Here is a 24,789-nt window from a genome sequence, read left to right on the forward strand (position 1 = left end):
ATTGCAGGTGAAACTGGTAGTTACCAACAAGTGTCCACTATATTATCCTACTTCTGTTTAATAACTGGACATTGTTTTGTGTTTTCAAGAAGCAGGAAAAAAAAAGTAGTTTAACAAATGGAATCATAATCATTTTGTATTTAATAAATTCTTTCAATTTAAAATTAACCTTGTCATGTATCTTAACTTAGAAACTCAATAAATCATTTACAAAGGATACGGCTGTATTTGCTTTGTCGAACTCAGTTACTATACCAGAATTATTCAGTAATGTAAATGTACCATAAAGGACTACTCTGAAAATTTTAAAATATTGGTTAATTCATTCATTCTTCTATCCATCCTTTCAAACAGTTTCAGGGAATGGTTCTAAAAGTAATCCGATATAAAAATATCTGGGGGGAAAAACAACTTTAGGAAAATCCATTTCAAAAACACATCAACTCCACATTTTCAACAAGTTCTTGGATTTCAAGTTACTGTATCAACTAAATATGTTTTTGTTGTTTAAAAGGTCCTCCTTCTTCATCCTCCTCCTCATCCACTGTCCTTCATTCATTTCACCCCCGCCCCACATTAATGGTATATACAAGAAAGGATTTAAAAACACGGATTTCCTAAAAACATAACAGAGGGGCAAGGGTATTGAAAGCAAGACTCTTAGAAGACACATAGCAAGTTCTAAAGCCTCCCCTTCTGGAATTCTTTCTCTCTTTTATTTTTTTCCTTTCGTGGCCACAGTTATTTCATGAACCTCAATTCACACACACACACAAGTTTCTAGGGGAAACTCAGATATTTGTGCACGCGGGTGGGTGATGAGACCTCGGGCGAAGGAACTAGTCTCCCTCCGATTCAGGGGAAGCAAGACGTGCGCCCGCGGGCTGGGTGGGCTCTGCCTTTGTGAGCAACCAAGCCAGCAAGTTCTTTCCCCGAGCAGTCCTGCGCGCTCCCCCGGCCCCCTGCTGTCCTTCCTCGGCCCCCTCTGCCAGTCTCCTGCGCCCAGACTCTGCAGCCGCTTGCACCCCGAGAGCCTCGGTGCCAGACCACCGCCGACCCGCCAGCGCATCCCCACGGAGAGGCAAAGGCGCCGCTCTCCTCCCCTCCAAACCCGCCCGGCTAGGTGCCCGCATCGTCCCCGAGGGCGCGGCCCCTGGGCGCCGGGGCAGCCCGCTCCGCTCCTACCTGGAGTGGTCGCCGTGCGAGGAAGCGCTCCGCCCGGGGACGCCGCCCCCGGGAGCCGTGGGGGTGCGGGCGCGGGTGCAGAGACGGAGGGTGGGGTCAGGGGTGCAGCGCGGTGGGGCGGTGGGTCCGGACCGCTCCTCACCCCGCGTCTCCAAGACCCTGGGAGCGCGCGGAGTCGACAGGTGCGGACGCCGGCGGAGGGCGCGCGGCGCGGGGCGAGGTGGCTATCGATCCCCGTATTGGGAAAAGTCCCCTTTATAAGGACGGCCGGCGGGGGCGATCGTCAGAGGTTGGGAGGCGGACGTCAGAGGAAAGTGGTGCTGAGGCGTGTGCTGGGGACGCTGCCCTCGCGAGGAGGGTGGGTGTGCGGGGTGCGAAGGGAACCGGCCCAGGGAGCTGGGGCCGAGCCTGGGTTCCGGGCCAGCGCGGCCAGCCGCGGCATCCCCATCTCCAGGTTCGTCCCCGCCACTCCCTCTCCCTCCTCCAGGAAAGGGGGCCGTGATTGTGTAAGGTCCTTCCTGATTCTAACTTCTCACGACTCTGGTTGGAAGCAGGGAATGGGGTGCCCGGGAGACTCTGAGAGAATTTTATCTTCCGATGGAGCGGTGGGAAGTCCGGCAGACAGAAGCGTCTCCGCCTCGTCTGCCCCGACCACAGCCCGGAATTGTTTCTTGAGACGTCTCTCTCAGAGCTGAGGGTCCTCTCCCGCTGCCTCTGCCAGCTGATTCTGGAGTCCCAGGCGATGGGTTCCCCGAAGGAGACATTTCTGGAAGGTTTAGAAAGTCCTTTTTACATTCATACCCCTTCCACTTAAAAGTGGGGGTACAATGAAAAACTCTAGCAGTTGTTAGAAAGCAACACTGTTATCACATAAGCCAGACAAGATAGCTTTCCGTGTAGAGCCAGCTGGGTTGCTTGACTGCTACAATATGCTATTCCAGAGTTTTAAAAAATTTCCTACATTAGTTTAAATATATCTATATTTATATACCTAGATATCTATGTCTTTTTACCTAGGTTATATATCTCTGGATATAAATACATATCATAGATGTATTTATACATCTAGGTATATGGAGATAGAGGTGTATTGTGTATTTATGGACATGTATGAATGGCTATAGAAGAAGGGGGCGGGTGGCCCTCAAGCCACAAAATCACAAGTCCTCTGGCCACTTTCTCGTTCTTTCTGTATGCCACCATGACTGTGTATTAAACAGTAAAATATGCAAATCTAATAACTGGTGGAATAAGTAAAAGTACTTTTTCACTACTCTCCACCTTTCTCTAGGCCAAGTTTCAGCCCAGCTCCCATTTTCTTACACTGGATTTTGAAATGAACTTTCAAATTTATATCATTACCCTGTTTCTTTGTTCTCTGAGTAAACAATAACTGCATCCAACTGCTGTGTTTGAGCTGAGCAAGCCTGTGGAGTTCCAACAGAAATTAGGATGTGGTAAGGGGCCTGCATGAGTAATTACCTCATCTGGGTTGTGTGATTAGTTTACTACTTTGCTGGAAAAGACTGGATAGCCTTTCAACATAACCCCATTTTTGCATGAAAGGGCTATGAATTTAAGCAATTTTATGGAACTGAAAGAGGGGAAAACAGAGATGAGATTTTATATGATGACCCAAGTATCTTAAAAGAAGTTCATTCATTCATTCATTGCTTTTGTTTTTAACCGTTGTGACTCAATTTCTGATTCTGGGCCTTAGCCACAGGCCAATTTATGTCTTGCCTGCCAGAATATACTTGAGGTGACGATGACACAAGGCTGATGGTTGTAGCAGGCAAGCATGGGCAATGGCGGTGTCTGAAATAGTGCACGGGGCTAAGGTCATAGGAAGCGTGACTCAGATTCAAAGAGCGACTGAAGAGGCAGCTGAGTATGAGAGTCGGGAGCGCAGCCAGGGCACAGGCTCTCCGAGGGCCCACCTAATCCACTTTGAGAAGCCAGGCTTGCCAGACTCTAGACACAGCAGCAGATCTGAGAAGGGACGATGACCTTGAAAGGGCCCAAACAAATTCTGGCCTGGCAGAGCAGCTGTCCCCCATGACAAAAAAACACCAGTTGAAAATGACAACTGCTGATGTATTGCGTCTAGTTCTGGGGAGACATTTCCTCATTTGCTAAGTCTTTTGAGCTCCTGCGTCTGATCTAAGGATGACGCTGCATGTGAGTTTCTGTTCCGGGGTGTACCCTCCCAGACACCCTTTTCTTCTTTTGTCTTCAATGTGCATCTCTTCCTCTGCTCTCCTGAGAATATGTGCTCACGTTTGGAGCCAGGGAAATATATGTCAGTGGGAGCTTGATTCCAGCTTTGGGGAATAAAAAGCAGGTTTTACATTTATAACTCATTTATTTATTTAAAACACGTTTCCTAAGTGCCTTTTGTGTTCCAGACACTTTCCCAAGTATTGAGACTGCATGTAGAAAATGTTGTAGCCCTTGCCCTCAAGCAACGAGTCATCTGTGAAAGGAAACAAAAGCTCCACTTCAGTATACTACTGTAAGTGCTAGGAAGGATGTAGTGTATCTATACACACAGATTTTAGGGAAAGCATGAACAAAAGGTCTTAATCAGACTGAGGTATTCTTCTTGGAGGAGGGGAGTTTTTTTGTTCAACAAACACATGGAGGCACCTACTAGGTGCTAGATATATACTCAAGTGACTGAAATGAAAAGATCCCTGTCCTCAGTGAGCTTACATAATCCTTACATAATGCTGTTACACAACAGCATCAGCATCACTGTTTTCTTTAAATAATAAGGACAGCGCTTAGTCTATACATCTTCAATGTGTCTCAAATACAAATCAAATGCATATTGAGATTTTGGTGGAGGGCAATTTCCTTAAGTTATTATCCTTCATAATGTCCTAGTTTCCCCATATAACATTACCTTAAACCTTTCATAATTTTAATTGATTACATTTAGCTTCAGTTGCAACTGGCCAGTCATTTCCAAACCAAGGCGATGATCAGAATTATAGAGTGCTTTAAAAATTGCAGATCCTGTGGCCGCACAGCAAGAATTCTGATTCTGTAAATCTCAGGGAAGGGTTTGGGAATCTTGTTTTCTTCCAAAACTTCTCCAGTGTTCCTGATGGCCAGCTGGATTTGGGAGACCCTTCTGCATTTCAGGGGGACAAGAGCTCTGAAGTCAAAACTGACGACTTTACCTCATACTAACCGGAAATGAGATCGTTATCAAATTATTTCATCTTCATTGAGTTTTAATTTTCTTATCTGTAAAGCAGAAATAAAAAAATGCAAGGTTAGTGTTGATCTCATAAGTGAGGTTTCATTGAGATGGTATACAGTTAGCCCTCCATATCTGTGGGATTGAAAATATTGGGGGAAAAATGCATCTATACTAAACACGTACAGACTTTTTTCCTTGTCATTATTCCTTAGGGAATACAATAACTATTTACATAACATTTATATTATATTAGGTATTCTATGTAATCTAGAGATTATTTAAAATATGTGGAAGGATGTGCATAGGTTATATGCAACGACTAAGTCATTTTATATCAGGCACTTGAGCATTCATGGATTTTGGTATCCAAAGGAGGTCCTGGAACCAATTTCCCACGGATGCTGTTTCAGACATTTGGTGTAATACGCTTTCTCCCATTGGTGCTCAATATATGGTAAGCAATTGTTGCTGCAGCAGCTTCTGTTATTGCTTTGATTCATTGTTTGAGCCTGCTGATGTTCTGGCCTCTAGTGGCAGTTAATTACACAGCTGGTGCTGTGGATAAATGTCCCTGCCCCTTTCTAGTGCTTCCGGGGTTCCTATAGTCTGCAAACCACATGATAGACTAAAATCTAGATGCTACTTCTTGACCAGATTTTAACTAAATCCAGTTTATGCTTTTATAGGCAGGGCTGGGAGTAGTGGCAATAATCCACTTTCACAGAGATACATGGGGAACATATATCCAGTTTCTCCTTCCTCAATCTCCTCTGCCTCTGTTTGACACTCAGTTCTTACCTACAGTTCTCAGCTTCTTTTGAGGGACACCCATTTCACCTTTACCACATCATATGAGGTGAAGCCTTTTCCATTCTCTTAGACTCAGTTCAGACATAGATCCTAGAGAAACTTCCACAACCCCTGTCTTTACCCAGACTGGGGAATTAGTTCCTCTTCTTGGCTGTTCTCCAGTGGCACTTACTATTACCTATTAATTGTCTACAGATCACATATCTGTCTCTCTGTTAGCCTGTGAACACTGTGAAGGGAAGGATCACATTCCACTCATCTTTATATACTTAGCACTCTGATTGGAATACAACTACACAAAAACTTAGTTGAAGTGAACTGAATTATTTTTACAGAAGGAAAAAAAAGACTCAAAATGAGTAAGGACCTGAGAAATCATTTAATTAAAAGCTGTGATAGAAAATTGAGATTTGGAAGAGGCAAAAGTGGCCATTCTTGTGGTTATGTACATATACGTCATTGAGGGTTTAATTTGCACTAATTCACATAAGGTCACATAACAGTTAATGGCAGTTAATAAAACGAAGTTCTCTCATCTTCTCTTGCCTCCCAAACGAATGCCCTTTAACCTTGTGCAAACTGTGCTTCTACACTCAGTTTATTATTGCTCCAACCCAAAATTGCACCTAGTCTTCATTTAAAATCTTCATATTTATGCTCAGTTTTGCAATTAATGTAATCAAAACAGTAGTAAAACAAGCAGTTGTAAAAAAGATGGAGAAGAAATAGCTCAGGGATTAGAGTTAGTAGGGGGAAAACTGGCTTTTGGTAAAGATTCTAATGCACCAATCTGAGCACATTATAATAGACATCCACATGCTGACAGTACCAATAGCACTAATCACTTGGGTACAAATCAATTTAATTCAAATGCAGTTGTGCCCAGCAAATGCCCAGTTTTTTTCTTGTGTCCTTATGATAAAGGCCTATGATGACTAAAACGTCATACTTTTAAAATAAGCAGTTATACAGGAATTATGCAGTTGCATACTCTCATCATCATGAAAAAAAGTATCATAGTGATGAATAATGTATTTTAGGGTTAATTATTCCTCTCTATTGTTGGTATCAGAGTCATTCTATGCAATCATTGCTACAGTTCTTGGTAGCAGCAAAAGATATTTTTCCTTCTGATTACCTTTCTGACATTTTATTATGAAAATATTTGAAAAAATTTCAAGGTTGAAATACATATCAAAGTTAACACCTGTATGCTCACTACCTAGATTCTACCATTAATGTTTCTTCATCTCATATCTGTCTGTCCATCTTTCTATCCATTTATCAATTCATCTCATTTATTTCATGCATTTCAAAGTAAACAGCATAAGTACAATGCCCCCAAACACTGAAGCAATCATACAATTAACTAGACAATAACATATACACGGTTTTTTTTTTTCCTATTGAGGTAAAATTTAAAAGGAATAAAATGCATGAATCCCGAGCATATTTACTGAGTTTTGATAACTGCAAGCACCAGTGTAAGGCAAACCCTGATCAAGATATAAAACATTATTTTTGCCCCAGAAATTCCCTTATATCCCTTCTGAGTCAAGCCCTGCCATTGTCTCTAAGAAACAAATGATGTTATGATTTTTCTCCCACTATAGAATAATTTTGCCTATCTATAACTTCAAATAAAGTGAATCATACAATGCTTATTTGCACTTAGCATAATATTTTTAAGATTCATTCATACTGTTGAGTGGATAAATAATTTGTTCCTTTTTTGCTGTCATATTCCATTGTGTGGATACATCACATTGGTAATCCATGCTCTAATTGCTGAACACCTAGGGTGTGTCCAAGTTTTGATTATGTATAATAATAGAAATTGCTATGAACAAGTATTTTTGTGGACACATGTTTTTATTTCTTCATATCTTTAATAGCACTGGGTGTTAGTCTTATTTTAAAATAATTTATATATGTATATATATTTATTTTGGCCATTCCGGTGGTTGTGTACAGATATATTATTGAAGGTTTATTTTGTATTTTCCTGATGCTCAATAATTTTAAGAACTTTTTCATGTGCTTAATGATCACAGGTCTTGTTCTAGGTCTTGTTTTGTTCAGAATATATTCAAAAATTTTCCCATGTGTGGTTAGTTGCTTGTCTCTCTATTACTGGATCGTAGACATTGCTTATATAACCTGGATATCTTTATTATGTATATGTTTGTGAATATTTTCTTTCCATCTGTGGCTTACCTGTCCATTTTCTTAATGAGAATCAGAAGTTTTTAATTTTGAACAAATATAATTATTTTCTTTAGTTTCAGTGTTCTAAGAAACCTTTGCTTATATCAATCAAAAAATATTTTCTAATGTTTTCTTTCAAAAGCTTGTAATTTTAGCTTTAACATTTTGTTCTGTGATCTATCTCAGAGTAGATGCATGTATGGTATGAGGAAATATTACATCATTTTTTTCAAATATTTTTCTATCCCATTCTCTCTCTCCTCCTTTTCTGTGTCTTCAAGTATATGAACATGAGACTTTGTAATTTTCCTACAGATTTTTAGAGTTCCATTTTTCAGTCTTTTTAAAATGTTTTTCTGATTGTATAATTTTTATTTATATATCTTTAAATTCACTGACCCTTTTCTTCCTGTCATCTCCATTCTGCTCTTATCCCATCCAGTGATTTATAAAATTCACCTTTAGTATTTTGTGTTTCTGGAATTTCTTTTTTTAAATTTTATTCTTTGATACTTTCTTTTCTTTTATTTTATTTCAGAATATTATGGGGGTACAAATGGTTTGGTTACATAAATTGCTTTTGTATAGTTTGAGTCAAAGTTATAAGTGTGTCCATCACCCATATAGTATGCATTGGCAGTACTCTATAATGCTTAATTTCAATGTTTTGGAGTTCATCTGTGTTTTCTGTTGTGAATAGATGAGATATTAGAATAGAAAACTTGATCAACAAATAGAAATGTATGCTTATGGGAAAATAGAAGTAAGCTAAATCCTACCTTTATTGTTCCTTTTCTCTATTACTAACATCAATACTATACCCTCAGTTTCTTTTGATAGAGGATAAATGATAATAAACCATATCCAAAAAGAAATAACACCTTAATAATATAGGATTATGCATCATATAGACCTTTTGTTTTCAAGTTGTTTGTAACACTATTTCAGACTTTGAGTCATAAAAATAACTGTTATACTTTGTTTTGGCTTTTTACATTTCTATCAAATTTCTTACAGATTTATATGTGGTAAGGAAATTTTTCTGTGATTTTATTTTCAAGCAACAAATTGAAATTTACCACCAGTTCCACATTTGTTTTCTTTTTGGAAATACTGACTTCAACATTTCCAAAGGAAAAGCTGTCAAATGAAAGTGTATACAAGAGAATGTGTTCTTAATACAACTGGAAGTTTAGATTACTGTAAATCCCAGAAATCAATGTTACCAATCTTTTATGTCTTTTTCATTTTGATGACTACTCATTGATATTCCAATTATAATAATGCCAAAATAGAATTTTGCAGTTTTTGTGATCTCTCTCACTATTTATCCATGGGAAGCATATCAAGCTGAATGTATAATTTTTATTTTCTGGTCAATAGATGCACTATAAAAATCATTACATTTTTGTTACATATTTTGCACATTGGAGATGAATGTGAAATTATATGTAGGTATAGATATACCTAAACTAGACAAACAAAATTCAAAAGTAATAGAGCTATCTCATGTGCAATTCATATTAACACAATAGAGATTTGTTTCTGCTATTTATATTCTTGAAGTATGTGAGTTCATCTCTGTGTAGATTAGGCATTATAGAGAAGGCAGCCATATAGATAAGGCTCATCTGGTGAGCATTATAAAGTTCCCAACTGAGACCTTTAGCATTGTATAAGAATATCTATTGAGAGTGTTTAGCAATCTTAAACAGATTGTTATGATAAAATAAATTGCTAAGAAAATCTGTCTTAATCCCATTAGAGAATTATTTTCATAGCACATCCCATAGAATATTCCCTCTGAATGATGTTAATTACTTTTTATTAAAATACCTTTGGAAACATGGAGAGAAGCTAAGTCCAATAAGCTTTTCTTCTGTTTTGTTTTGATATGGAGGATTCCCAGATCATTTCGAAAGCTGATAGGCATCACAAAATAGGGAATGATACGTACTTTTGTCCAACTTTTTAAATCACTGAACTCTTTTATATGAGAGAGCATCTTGTAGAAATTTTGCTGCTTAGATTTTTCTCATGTATTATACTATTGCTATCTTCTTGTAGTTTGAGGGATAATATATATTATTTTTAAATAAAGGAGATGGAAGTTGATGCCAGAAACATACAAATGCAGTAATATATGTTATTGTGCTATGTCTGCCTTTTCTCCAAGTTCATTTACTCTCTGAATCTACCCATGAACTTAATTATAGGGAGTCCATAAACTCTAGTTAAGAAACCCTGTGCTATAGCATGAAAGACATTAGATTGTGTATCATATGGCAATCACTTTTGAAGAAGAATCTTACAATATTTGGTAAAAAGTATCTGTTGTTTTTGCCTTCTCACATGTTTGCCAAAATAATTATATGTTAAAAAGGTATCATTGCTTTTGTTGAACAGAATTGAAGCACAAAGTATCAGTAAATTTTAGTAATTTAATTATATATATTTTCAGATATCACTTTACCATGATTTACAAAAAAATTACATATGGGTACTGAAATCAATGAAACTATCCATATTGTGTAAGCTAAGGCAAATTTTACAATGTTGACTTAGAACTGTGTTCAAGATTATTTATCAATAAAAAGGAACAAAAGAAAACATGATATAGAGCAAACAATTGGCATTTTCTTTTACACTTGGCTGCTGACCTAATCACAAAATTACCTGTGAAGTCAGAGAAACTTTTTTACACAAAACATTATTTGTTATCATGATTTGATTTAATACCAGAAATTTTTCTAAAATTTTATATTTAGGATATCCAGGTTAAATATATAAATAAAAATAATATTTAAAACATGGAGAAGAGACATGATAGGTCACATATAATGGAGACACAGACTCCATACACTTAGTTCATTCAAGCCGTTAAACAATTACAAATAAAAGCAGAAACAATTGCCATTACTGAAGTTAGTAGCATCCAGAGTTGCTATGCAAACATTATCTTAAATGTCTAGTTTTCAATTAAAAAATTATAAGATGCATAAAGATACAGGAAAGTGTTACCTCAAAATAGAAAATCACATAGGAACCTCTGAAGGAACCTATATGTGAGACATAGCAGAGAAAGAGTTCAAAGCATGTACCATAAATATGCTCAAAAACAAAGAGAAACCATGTTTAAATAGTGAAATGAACATGAACATAAGATGACAATGACTAATCCAACAGAGAACATAAAGAGAAAATATAAAAAAGAACCTTCTGGAAATTTTGGAGTTGAAAAGTATATACCAAAAATAAAAAATTCAGCAGAGCTATTCAACAGCAAATTTGGGCTGCCAGAAGAAAGAATTAGTAAATTTCAAGATAAGTCAATTGAATATTATAATCTAAAGAACAGAAAACAATGAATAAAAATAAAAAGAGCCCCAGGGACTTGTAGGACATCTCTGATGTACCAACATACACTCAAAAGCTTGCAGAAGGAGAGGACAGGGAAAAAAAGTGGAAGAAAAAGTATTTTAATACAATGGTCTGAATTTTCCAAATATAATGGAAAAAATTAATTTGCATATATATGAAGCTCACCAAAGTCCAAATAGGATAAACCCAAAAGTTTAACAGCTATAAACATCAGGCTTTTGTAAAACAGTAACAAAAACATATCTTGAGAGTAGCAAAAGAAAAATGACTCATTTTGTACAATAAAATCACAATGACATTAATAATTGCTCATCATAAACAATACATTCCAAAGGACAACAGGATAACATATTCCAAGCGAGGAAAGAAAAAAAAAAAACAAAACACTTTCAACCAAGAATTCTATATGCAGCAAAACTGTTTTTCAAAAATGGAGACAAAATAAAGGCATTCCAAGATAAATAAACACTAATTTTAAAAGGTATCATTTACAATCAACCCAATCAAAATGAAATACTTAGATATAACTTAACAAAACATGTACAGAATATGTATGTTAAAAATTACCAAATAGTGATTTAAAAAAGTCAGAGAAGACCAAATAGAGAGAAATTTACCATGTTTGTAGGCTGGAAGACTCAACCAAGTAAACATGTCAATTTTCCCAATGTACATTATGTTTAGTAAAATTCTACTCAAAATCACAGAAAAGCTTTTTGTAGGCAAACACAATGTTCCTCTAAAATTTATATGGAAATGCACATGCCTTAGAATATTTAAACAATATTGACTAAGAAGAATAAATGAAATAATCTATCTACCTGATATTAAGACAACTATAGAGTTATGCTAGTCAAGGGTGTGTGATATTAGCAGAAGGGTGGGCACATGGATTCATGGCACAGAATAGAGACCCAAAAATAGATACACACAAATATTCTTAACTGATTTTTGACAAAGTTGCAAAAACAATCCAATAGAGGAAAGATAACTTATTTTAAATTTAAAAATATTAAAGGGGTACAGATATTTTTGTTACATGTATACACTGTATAATGCTGAAATCAGGGCTTTCAGTGTGACCATCAATAGGACAGTCTTCACTGTACCTAGTAGGTGAGTTTTTAACTCTCCTCTACCTCCCATCTCTCTTATTAGTTTCCAGTGTCCTTTATAACTCTTTGTGCCCTGTGTACCCACTGTTTAGCTCCCACTTATTAGTGAGAACATATGGTGTTTATTTATCCATTCCTGAGATACTTCACTTAAGATAATGGTCTCCAGTTCCATCCAAGTTGCTGTGAAAGACATTATTTCATTTCTTTTAATGGTTGGGTAGTACTCCATGCTATATATATCGCATTTTCTTTATCAATTAATGAATTGATGGGCACTTAGATTGATTCCATAGCTTTGCAATTGTGAATCGTGCTGCAATAAATATTCGAGTACAGGTGTCTTTTTCATAAAGTGATTTCTTTTCCTTTGGGTAGATATCCAGTAGTGGGATTGTTGGATTGAATGGTAGGTCTATTTCTAGCTCCTTGAGGAATTTCCATGCTGTCTTCTGCAGGGGTTGTACTAGTTTGTAGTCCCACAATAGTATAGAAGCATTTCTTTTTGTCTGCATCCATGCTACCATCTGTTGTTTTTTGACTTTTTAATAATGGCCATTCTGACATGGGCAAGGTGGCATTTCATTGTGGTCTTAGTTTGCATTTCCCTGATGATTAGTGATGTTGAACATTTTTTCATGTGTTTATTGGACATTTGTCTTTCTTCTTTTGAAAATATCCTATTCATGTCTTTTGCTCACTTTTTAATGGGGTTGTTTGTTTTTTTCTTGCTGATTTGGTTGAGTTTTTTGCAGGTTATGGATATTAGTCCTCTGTCAGATGTATAGTTTGTGAATATTTTTTTCCCATTTGGTAGGTTGCCTGTTTAGTCTGCTGTTTCCTTTGCCATGCAGAAGCTTTTTAATTTAATTAAGTCTCATGTATTTATTTTTATTGTTGCTGTATTTGCCTTTGGGGTCTTAGTCATAGAAAGATAACCTTCCAACAAATGTTGCTTAAGCAACTGGATATCTACAGCCATCCATCCCCCTACCCACCCACACACACACACACACACACAAAGCCTTGAAGTCAATTACAGCTATACAAATCTAACTCAAAATGGAGAACAGACTTAAGTCTAAAATGTAAAACCATAAAATCTTTGGAAAGCTTACAGGAGAAAATCTTAAAAGATATAGAGCTAGGCAAAGAATTCTTAGACTTGATACCAAAACCATGATACATATAATTGATAATTTGGGCTTCATCAAATTTATGTTTTTGTTCTGTGAAAGACCCAGTTAAAAGGATGACAAGGCCATATACAGGCTGGAAGAAAATATTTAAAAACATTTATTAATCAAAGGACTAATAGAGTTTGTTAATAATGCTCAAAACTCAATGGTAGAAATATAAACAATCTAACTAGAATGTGTGTAAAAGGCATGAAGAGATATTTCACTGAGGAGTATATACATGTGGCAAATAAGCACATGAAAATATGCTTAGCTTCATCTGCCATTAGGGGAATACAAATTAAAACCACAATGAGATATTACCATGCACCCAATGGAATATTCAAATAATATTACTATAATGTCAAATACTGCAGTGCTATGAAGAAACTAGATCTCTCACACATTGCTATAAAATGGTAAAATTGTAAAATGTAAAATTTCCACATTGGTTGTAAAATGTTAGGGCCACTTTGGAAAATAGCTTGAAAGTTTCTTATAAAATTAACATGTAATTACCATATACTCAAACATTTACATTCTTAAGCATTTATCCCAGAGATATTAAGACTTAAGTTCACATAAAACCTGTACAATAATTGTCACAGTAACTTTATTTGTGATAACCAAACTAGAAATAGTGTATATTTCTTATAGATAAATGCATAAACAAACTGTGACACATCAATACTATATGGGATAGTCCTCAATGATAATGATAAAAATTAATAAACACAACAAGTTCGATGAATCCTCAGGTAATTTTGTGTAGGGGAAAAAAGCCAATTCTTAAAGGATACATATAGTATAAATAAATTTCTATAATATTTCAAGGACAAAATTTTTTAAATGAAGAACAGAGTAGAGGTTGCCAGAGGTTAGAAATGGGTAATTAGTGGGCAGAAAAAAGATTGATATTGATAAAGGGCAAAATGAGGTATCCTTGATGTGATGAAACTTTTCCTTATCTTGACTCTTTTAGTAGATACATGAACCTACATGTGATAACATTGCAGATAAATACACAAAAATGAAAATGGGCACATCTGAATATTAGTAGATTGTGTCAATGTCAATATCTCAGTTGTGATATGGTAGTACTGTAGTGTATGTACCATAGTTTTGTAAGATATAATCATTGGGGTAAACTGATAAATGTGTCTCTCTGTGTTATTTACTATAAATACATGTGAATCCACATGCATTTATAAATTTTTATTATCTAATACAATTTCAATAAAATATTTTAAAAATATTTGAAGAGATATTTCACTAAAGAAAGTTTAAGAATGGCTATAAAGCACATGAAAAACATATTTACATAATTTGTCATTAGAGAAATACAAATTAAAATCCCAATGAGATACCACTGTACACTTACTAGAATGTCTGTAATAAAAAAGACAGACACAGAATTATTTTTTCTAGATCTGTGAAATAGGATGTTGGTATTTTGATGGGGATTGCATTGAATCTGTAAATCACTTTGGATAATGTGACCATGTTAATAATGTTGATTCTACCAATCCATGAGCATGATATGTTTTTTGTCATCTGCAATTTCTTTCCTCAGTGTTTTGTAATTCTCTCTGTAGAGATTTTTCATTTCCTTGGTTAAGAATATTCCTAGGCATTTTGTAGCTATTGTGAATGGTAGTGAGTCTTTGATTTGACTCTCAGCTTAACTGTTGGTGTATAGGAATGCTACTAATTTTTGTACCTTGATTTTGTAACCTGAGACTTTGCTGAATTTATCAATTCCAGAAGTCTCTTAGTGGAGTTTTGGGTTTTTCTAGATATAATAAGATCATATTGTCAGCAAAAGTGATAGTTTGACTTCCTCTTTCCCAATTTGGATACACTTTATTTCTTTCGCTTGCCTGATTTCTCTGGCTAACTCTTTCAGCACTATGTTGAGGAGAAGTGGTGACAGTGGGCACCCTTATCTTGTTCCAGTTCTTATTGGGAATGCTTTCAGCTTTTGCCCATTCAATATGATGCTGGTTTTGGGTTTGTCATATATGACTTTATAATTTTGAGATTTGTTTCTTCTATGTCTAGTTTGTTGAGTTTTTTTTAATCATGAAAGGGTGCAGAATTTTGTTGATTGGGTTTCCTGCATCTATTAAGATGATCATATGATCTTTGTTTTCACTTCTGTTTATGTGGTGAATCACATTTATTAATTTGCCTGTGTTAAACCATTCTTGCATCCCTGGGAAGCACTTAGTTATGGTGGATTATTTTTTTGATGTGCTGTTGAATTCAGTTTGCTAGTGTATTATTGAGGATTTTTACATCTATATCCTAAAGGATATTTGTCTATAGTTTTCTGTTTTTACTGTGTCCTATTCTGGCTTGGTATCAAGGTGATACTGGCTTCATAGAATGAGTTGGGGAGGATTCCCTCCTTCCTGATGTTATGGAATAACTTGTGCAGTATGAGTACCAGCTCTTCTTTGTAGGTCTGGTACAATTCAGCTTTGACTCCATCTGGTCCAGGGCTTTTTTTGGTTGAAAATTTTTTTATTACTGCTTCAATCTCATTGGTAATTACCGATCTGTTCGGGAGTTCTATTTCTACCCAACTGAGTCTTGGGAGGTTGTGTGATCCAGGATTCTGGTACAATGGTAATATTTGATATCTTGACCATAGGTGGCTACTAGTTTGTGTACATGGATTTTCGAAAACTTTGCAAATGTACATTTGAGATCTTTATATTTTACTTTGTAAAATCTATCTCAAAATAGATACATGAATATTGACTTGTTAATAGCATGCATAACAAAGTGTTTGTGGTTGAAATTTGCTGATGTCAGCAACTTACGTAGAAATCTAGAAAAAAATGAAATAATTTGATGGATATAGGAATGAATAAAGGAGCAGATAAGTAAGTGTTAATAATGGAATCTGGGTCATGAAACTATGAGTGTTCACTACATAGTTTGTGTGTTTGAACATTCTTATAATAAAATGTTGAGAAAAAAGAACCCAACAGGTATTTCTCCTGCTATTACTATTTGGTAAAGTTTGTAAGCCAGTTATTTAAGACAAATTTATCCCTTACTACACTTGATCAGGCCAGGAATTTTTTTATTGAAGAGACAATTCTAATTTCAACAAAATTCTTGATCTCACCCAGAGGTTTGTGCAATGTTATTACTTAAATCCTTAAGAAGAGTTAGTACTGCTACTATATGTCTTTATTTCCAATTAGAATTCCAGGAAACTATGGAAAGAAAGATGACTGTGTGACAGCAAATGGCTTGGAGGTCTCCAGGATAAAATTTCAAAATCATATAATTGATCATGGTTTTCTGGTTAAGGGCCCCTAGTTAACAGAATTAAATGGAAAGCAAATATATCTGGAATAAACATTTTTGGAGCAGTTGTTTAACGGTATTTTTAAGTCAGCTCAGCACCAAAAAAGTCTGTGAAGGTAATTGGCTAAGATATAAAGAAAAACAAGTGAGTTTGCCAAAATTGTATGCTTGCATTTCATAGTATTTAGGGTAAATACCTGGTACTTTTTATTTTATAAAGCCTTCTTACTAAAAATGTAATTTTAATAATTTTCAATGCTTCTTATGTTTAGCAAGACATAATTACATTTTATTCAACTCCTTTATATTTGCTGGGTTCTTTGAAATAAAAGAGCATGTTCTTTTCTTTTTCAGTTAAAATGTCAAATGGTTAGAAAATGAAGACTTTTGTTATACTTAATAGTATATTGATTTCTCTCTATGTACACATATGTGAAACTATTTTTTATTGTACTGTGTGTTACTTTAAAGACAGAAGTAGAGTAACATTTTTCTTTCATCCTTTTGAGAACTTTCTCCATTAAATTTAAATTATGCTGTTGTAGGAGAGTAGTTTTACATGTATCATTTTAATGATTGTATAAGATTCCATTTATAGAGAACATAGGTTTTTCAAGATATATAATGAATGGACTGAATTAAATAAGCTGTTACTAAAGCTACTTCAGACTATGTCAGTGAGCTAACTGAGCACATTTGGCATTGACTTGTTTGTGATTGCAATAGTGATACTGAAGTTTTTAACACCTTATTTTTTAGAGCAGTTTTAGGTTTATAGCAAAATTGAGATGAAGATACAGAGATTTCCCAAACGTCCTCTGCCCCCTTCCATCCACAGAGGCTTCCATTATCAACATCCTCCAACAGAGTGGGGCATTTGTTACAATTGATTAATGTACATTGACACACCATTTTTACCCAGACACCATTGTTTATATTAGGGTTCACTCTTGGTGTTGTACAGATGTGGATGAATGTATAATGACATCTATCCATTATCATAGTCTCATACAGAATAGTTTTAGTGCTCTAAAATCCTCTATGCTCTGCCTATTCATCCCTGCCTCCCCTCTAATCCCTAGCAACCACTAACATTTTTACTGTTGCCATAGTTTTGCCTTTTCCAGAATGTTGTATAGTTGGAATTATAAAATATGCAGCCTTTTTAGATTGTCAACTTTTACTTAGTTATGTGCATTTGTGTTTCCTCCATGTCTTTTCATGCCTTGATAACTCATCACACTATCTCGATTACTGCAGCTTTATGGTAAGTCAGTAGTGTCAGTTCAGGTAGCGTCAGTTCTCCAACTTTGTTATTCTTCAATATTGTGTTGGCTCTTCTGGGTCTTTTGCTTCTCCATACAAACTTTAGAATAGATTTGTTGATATCTACAAAAGTAACTTGCTGTGATTTTGACTGGGACTGCATGAAATCTATAGAACAAGTTGGGAAGAACTGATATCTCAATGATATTGAATCTTCCTATCCGTGAACATTGAATAACTCTCCATTCATTAAGTTTTTCTTTGATTTATGTTATCACAGTTTGGTAGTTTTTCTCATATAGGTTTGTACTTTTTTTTATATTTATACTCAAGTATTTCAATTTCTTGGTTGATAATATAAATGGCATTGTGTTGTAAATTTCAAATTCCACTTGTACCTTGTTGGTATATAGGAAAGCAATTGACTTGTGTATATTAACCTTTTATCCTGCAATTTTGCTATAATTGCTTATTAGTTTCAGGAGTCTTTTGTCAATTATTTCAGCTTTTCTACATAGACAATCATGTCATCTGGAATCAAAGACAATTTTATCAATATTTCTTCTTTCCCAATCTGTATAAATTTACTTCATTTTCTTGTCTTATTGCATTAGTGAAGACTTCTAGTATGATGTTGAAAGACACTGGTGCGAGGGGACATCTTTATCTTTATTAAATTAAATTAAATTAAATTCAGCCTAAACTGCTTTTATTCTGTCATTGTTGTAGCTGTTGTTGTTTTTATAGACAAGGTCTTGCTCTGTCACCTAGGCTGAAGTGCAGTGGCACAATCATAGTTCACTACAGCCTTGAACTCCTGGGCTCAGGAAATCCTCCTACCTCAGTTTCCCAAGTAGCTGGGGCTACAGGTGCATGCCACCCCTCCAGGCTAATTTAAAAAAAATGTTTTTCCAGGCTGGTCCCAAACTCCTGGCTTCAACCGATCTTCCCATCTCAGCCTCACCAAGTACTGGGATTACAGGTGTCAGCCACCTGCTTGGCCTAAACTTGCCTTTGTACTTTGAATCCCTACATAGTAAGCTGGAAACTTAGTATGTAAACAAACTGTAATCTAACTTAAGAGTACATTCTTAGAACAAATGACCAAGTCTCAGCCAATCACAGTAGCCAAGCTTCAAACAATCATAAACTGCTGCCAACTGATCAGACCACATCCATATAAGGCCAATGCCTTGTCATGTCATGTCTAAAATAAGGCAATTGGCTGAGCCGTAACCAATCAAACTATAATAAACTCTGCTAAATTTAATTTGTGTAAATTTTTTCTTTTAATATTTTGTTCCTGATCTTAGTGGGAAATCTTTGAGTTTCTTAAAATGGAGTATAATGTTAGCTGTAGGTTTTTTGGTAGCTGTTGTTTTATCAAGTAGAGGAATTTCTCCTCTATTCTTAGTTTACTGTGAATTTTTATCATGAATGAGTGTAGGTTTTCCTCAAATGCTTTTTCTGCACCTATTGATATGATTATGTGATTTTTCATCTTTAGCCTATTGATGCAATGGATTACCTTAGTTGATTTCCAAATGCTAAACCTATTATCCACACACAGGGTAATGTCTGCTTGGTTATAATGTGTTATTCTTTTATAGATTGTTGGATTTGATTTGCTAATATTTCATTGAGGATTTTTGCAACTATGTTCATGAAAGACATTGGTTCACAGTTTTAATTTCATAAAATGTGTTTGGTTTTGGTGTTAGGGAAATACTGGTCTAATAGAGTGAGTTAGGAAGTATTTGCTTTGCTTTTATCTTCTAAAAGAAATTGTAGAAAGTTGGTGCAATTTCTTCCTTAAACATTTGGTAGGATTTACCAGTAAACTTATCTAGGCCTGATGCTTTCTTTTATGGAAGGTTATTCATTATTAATCAATTTTTAAATATATTATGTCTAGTGAAATCATCTATTCTTCTTGTGTGAGTTTTGGCAGATATGTCTTTCAAGAAATTTGTCCATTTTATTTGGGTTATGAAATCTCCGGGCATGCAATTGTTCATAGCATTCCTTTATTATTCTTTTATGTCCATGGGATCTGAAATGATATACTCACTTTCATTTCTGATATTAGTAATTTGTGTCCTTTCTCCTTAGTTAATCTGCCTACAGGCTTATTAATTTTATTGATCTTTTCAAAGAATCAGATCTGCTTTTGTTGATTTTCTCCATTGATTTTCTATTTTCAATTTTATTTTTTTTTGCTCTAATTTTCTTTCTTTTCTTCTGCTTATTTTGGGTTTAAATTTTCTTCTTTTTCTAGTTTCTTAAGATGGAAGCTTAGATGGTTGATATTAGATCTTTCTTCTTTTCTTCTTCTTCTTCTTTTTTTTTTTTTTTTGAGACAGAGTCTCACTCTGTTGCCCCAGGTAGAGTGCTGTGGCGTCAGCCTAGCTCACAGCAACCTCAAACTCCTGGGCTCAAGCAATCCTTCTGCCTCAGCCTCCCGAAACTACAGGCATGCGCCACCATGCCCAGCTAATTTTTTTTTACATATATTTTTAGTTGTCCAGCTAATTTCTTTCTATTTTTTAGTAGTGACTGGGTCTCACTCTTGCTCAGGCTGGTCTCGAGCTCCTGAGCTCAAACAATCTGCCCGCCTTGGCCTCCCAGAAAGCTAGGATTACAGGCGTGAGCCACCACACCCAGCTTTCTTCTTTTCTGATATGTGCATTTATTTTCTCTCTAAGCATTGCTTTTGCAGAATCTTCAAACATTGTTGAGCTCTCATTTCATTTAGTTCAAAATATTTTTAAATCTGCCTTGAAATTTCTTTGTAACACATGTTACTTAGAGGCATGTCGTTTAATCTCCAGAGTCCATACTTTATTCAAATACTTAGTTTTAAAACCTGTCTTTTTTCCTGTCCCAGGACCCCACTCAGAATACCACATTGCACTGAGTCATCTTATCTCCTTAGGTCCCTGTAAACTGTGCTAGTGTCTCATAGTTTCCTTGTTTTTGATGACCTTGACAGTTTTAATGAGTAATGGTGAGGTATTTTGTGGAATGTACCTCAACTGTAGTTTGCTTATTATTTTTCTCATGATTAGATTGTGGTCATAAATTTTGGGGAGAAAAAAATGCCTTAACACAAAGGTAAAAGGCCATTCTCATTATGTCATATTAAGAGTATATGCTATCATACGATAAATTGTATGACTCCTCACTGTTGATGTTGACCTTGATCAAGCCAGGACCCTGATCCTGGCTGAGGTGGTGTTTTTCAGGTCCACTGTAAAGTGAAACTTCCCTGCTTTCCACACTGTACTCTTTGCAAGGAAGTCACTGTATGCCCCCGACATTTAACAAGTGGAGGATTGTGCTCCACCTTCTTGAAGAGGGAATGTCCACATGAATTACTTGGAATTCTTCTGTATGGAAAATTTGTCTATTCTTTCTTACTTATTTATTTATTCATTTATATTGATATGGTCTCATGGACATTTATTTTATACTTTGGGTTATAATCCAATGCTACATTATTTATTTTGTGGCTTAAGTAATTCCAACTTTTGAATTGGGACTTTTAAAGTTGGCTACTGTGTCTTTTAACCATTGTTGTGGTTTTTTGGTTATTTTTGGTATTTCCTTACCTTCTCCCACTGCAGGATGTTCTGAGCTCGTCTTACATATTTCCTGCCCCTCTTCCAGAATAAACCATTTTGCCAACAAGTCCTGTTTCCTTTCATGGAGAATAGTACTAAAAAGCAAGCCATGGTCCATGGATATTCTCATTATTACTGGGATATCATTGCTTCCAGTTCCTCTAAGATAAAAGAGTTTGGATATAAGTGTGAATAATAACCACTATTTATACACATATATGAAATATGTATATATACACACGTATATATCTCCATCTGTGTCTATATGAAGCCAAAAATGAGTTCATACTGTTGTCTATACTCTAGACCACATGAATCATTCTAGCCTTTTCTCCTCGCTTATCTGTAACTTCCTATCTAACAGTGAGAAACCTGGCTCCCACCATTTGCAATCTATTTACTTAATTATTAACTTCCAGTGTACCTGTACAGCGGTTTCAGAATTTCAATATCCCATATCGTAATGATAAAATTGTGCTAGCCAAGGTCATTCTTGAATTCTGGATATTTTTCTAGTAAGAAAAATACCTTATAGTAAGGTAAAGGGCTCTGTACTAAGTACTCATAAGAAATATTTTAAGCACTTAAAGCAATTAAAACCCAATTAAGATGAGTATTTGAGAATGAATCTTAGTTTTTTTTGCCTCCTATTCACATGAATTATTATTAGCATTTTCTGCCTAAAAATGAAGAGATAATTAGAGGAAAATACATAAACCAATTCCTCATCTATTACTCTTGTGGCCAGAAAAAAATAATACTCTCAGTTTACTGTTTTAATCCTCCAGACATGAAGATTTTCCTTAACCATGGAAGACAGTTTCTTTTATTTCTAGCATCATAAGCAGTCTAGATGTCATGCAAAATATATTCTATATTCAGATATTTTAAGGATTATTATGTTAGAATTATAAGATTCTAGATTTTTAGAGCATAAACATTACAAAAACTGGAAGATAAAGGTATACTTCAGTTTTATTTGCTCATTTTTTTCTTTTCTTTTCTTTTGTTGTTTTCTTTTTTTTTTTTATTTTTTGAGACAGAGTCTCACCCTATTACCTGGGGTAGAGTGCCGTGGCATCAGCCCAGCTCACAGAAACCTCAAACTCCTGGGCTCAAGTGATCCTCCTGCCTCAGCCTCCTGAGTAGCTGGGACTACAGGCATGCGCCACCATGCCTGGATAATTTTTTCTATATATTTTTAGTTGTCCAGCTAATTTCTTTCTATTTTTTAGTAGAGACGGGGTCTCATTCTTGCTCAGGCTGGTCTCGAACTCCTGAGCTCAAATGAGCCACCTGCCTTGGCCTCCCGGAGTGCTAGGATTACAGGCGTGAGCCACCGTGCCCGGCTTGCTCATTTTTTTCTATCAATTATTTTGGTACTTTAAAGATTAATGTCTATAACCATTAATACTACATTTAATTCAATTTTACAAAAATCCTGTAAATGTGAATCTAATGGGCCATTTGGTAAGTCTTCTCTAATTCCTAACAGTAAGAGATATTAATCATTTCTTAGTCATGTTGAGAATCATGTGAGTGGGGCATCGTGTTCTGCGTATTGTGATTGATAACTGTGATCTGTTTACTCTGTTCATGTGGAATGTAAATACATTCTGTTAGTAAATGTTTCTAACATTAAGCACTGCTGCCCAGTAAGGAAGTAAATGAAAATAAACCTTATCTTTGCAATCATTTAACCAGTGTTTCAGAAACTTAATAGTTGTGGATGTTCAGATGATGTTTGACATAAAAATTAACAGAAATTAATCTGAAATAATTTATATTACTAATTAACTACTTCAAATAAATCAATGAATAAATATAGTATTTTCACATTTTAAGGACAACCATTCAACTTATACTTCTAATGCAAAATAGTTTTAGAGACGTCATGAGTTATTAAAAAGAGATTTATCCTATATCCAAGAATTTAACTTTGGTCCAAAAAGTAAAGCTTTTTGACCTATATTGCTATTTATTTATTTTCTGATATTTTTATGTTTCTGTTCATACTGAATTTTATTATTAATAGCTGCAATAAGTCTATAATTGATGGCTTCTAGAAGGTTATACAAGCAAATCCAAATATATGCTCTGTGATTTTAGTTATAGGTATCTTAGGCAAATGTGTTTTTTTGCTGAACATGGTAAGATAAATCCATTCAATATTTCAAGAAATATATATTGAGTGACTACTATATACTAGGTCTATGTGCATAATAGCATCCTAAATTTTTTTACATTTGTCAAGAAAGTTGAATAATAAAAGTAACACTTTATTTAAGAATATATGTAATTACACAGTTGTCATTCTCTGGGAAATAGCACTTTTTCACTTTGTGCTGGTATTGTGAGTAAGCAAGATAAAACACACGTTATTGTTTGTCTTACTACTTTCTTGATGAACCAGAGCTGCTTCTTCCTTTATATACGGCAACATGTGAACTACAGAATGTCACATTAACTGAATTCTTAATTCTTTACTGAATACTTGTAACTGAATGCTTCTTTTCATTTTCCTACTTAAGAAATTATTTAAAATAAAAGGAAATGTGGCCTTATTATAGAAAGAACATCTTTTACTTTGAAAAATGAATAAGTCAGCAACTTGACTTTATCACTTACTGTGTGTTGTTGGGCTGGGACCAAGGCAATGTGAGCCTCAATTCTGGCCCATTTGCCTGCTCCTCTCTTTTCTCCACCTCTCCAGTGTAGCTCATTATATGGAAAATACAGTCCTGGATGGAAAGATATAATTTTCTTCCTTTTTCCATTTCAATAATTTATGCTAATTATGGGAGTCTAACTCTTTATTACAAATAAAAATATACTATGGTTTACTGTTATTTTTAGGATTAGTAATATATTTTGAATGAGCCTCAAATCCTATTTCCTCAGTCCTCTGGCATTACTCAGTTTTAATAGGGCTCTCTTGGCAGCAAAGAGGTGTTCCATAAGCCAGAATCAATGAGCAGATCTGTTTGTTTGGGTCACAGAGTTTTGGAATATCTTAATATCTTAAAGTAAGATTTTACATAAACATTCAGATTTCTCATGAAAGTTGAAGAACTAGTCTGAATAGCCGTTGGCTTCCAAGAGAAGGAGTGGATGGGTTGAATAATGACTGCTCCCCTTAGAAGTGAAGCCATAGACCTTAACACCTGCTGTTGTTTTCTTGAGGCTGAGGGCAAAAGTCACTTAGTACTTACCTCTGCATTTTACTTTGCTTTTCTTATAGTAAGGGTTAAGAAAAAGAAAATATTTATTAAATTAATGTCTCTATCAAAAGTGGGGAAATAAAACATAGGCACAAAGGGCCAATCGTTTTGCCATTCCCATCTCACTTATTATGTTACCTGCATGGACCTCATACATATTTAAGTTTGTGACTTCTAGTGTACTTGGACATTATTTTGAAATAAATATGCACGTTTGTGTGTGTGCATGTGTGTGTATGTGTGTGTGTGTGTGTGTGTGTTGGGGAT

This window comes from Eulemur rufifrons, chromosome 19 (genome assembly GCF_041146395.1).
Source record: "Eulemur rufifrons isolate Redbay chromosome 19, OSU_ERuf_1, whole genome shotgun sequence".
Lineage (NCBI taxonomy): Eukaryota > Metazoa > Chordata > Mammalia > Primates > Lemuridae > Eulemur > Eulemur rufifrons.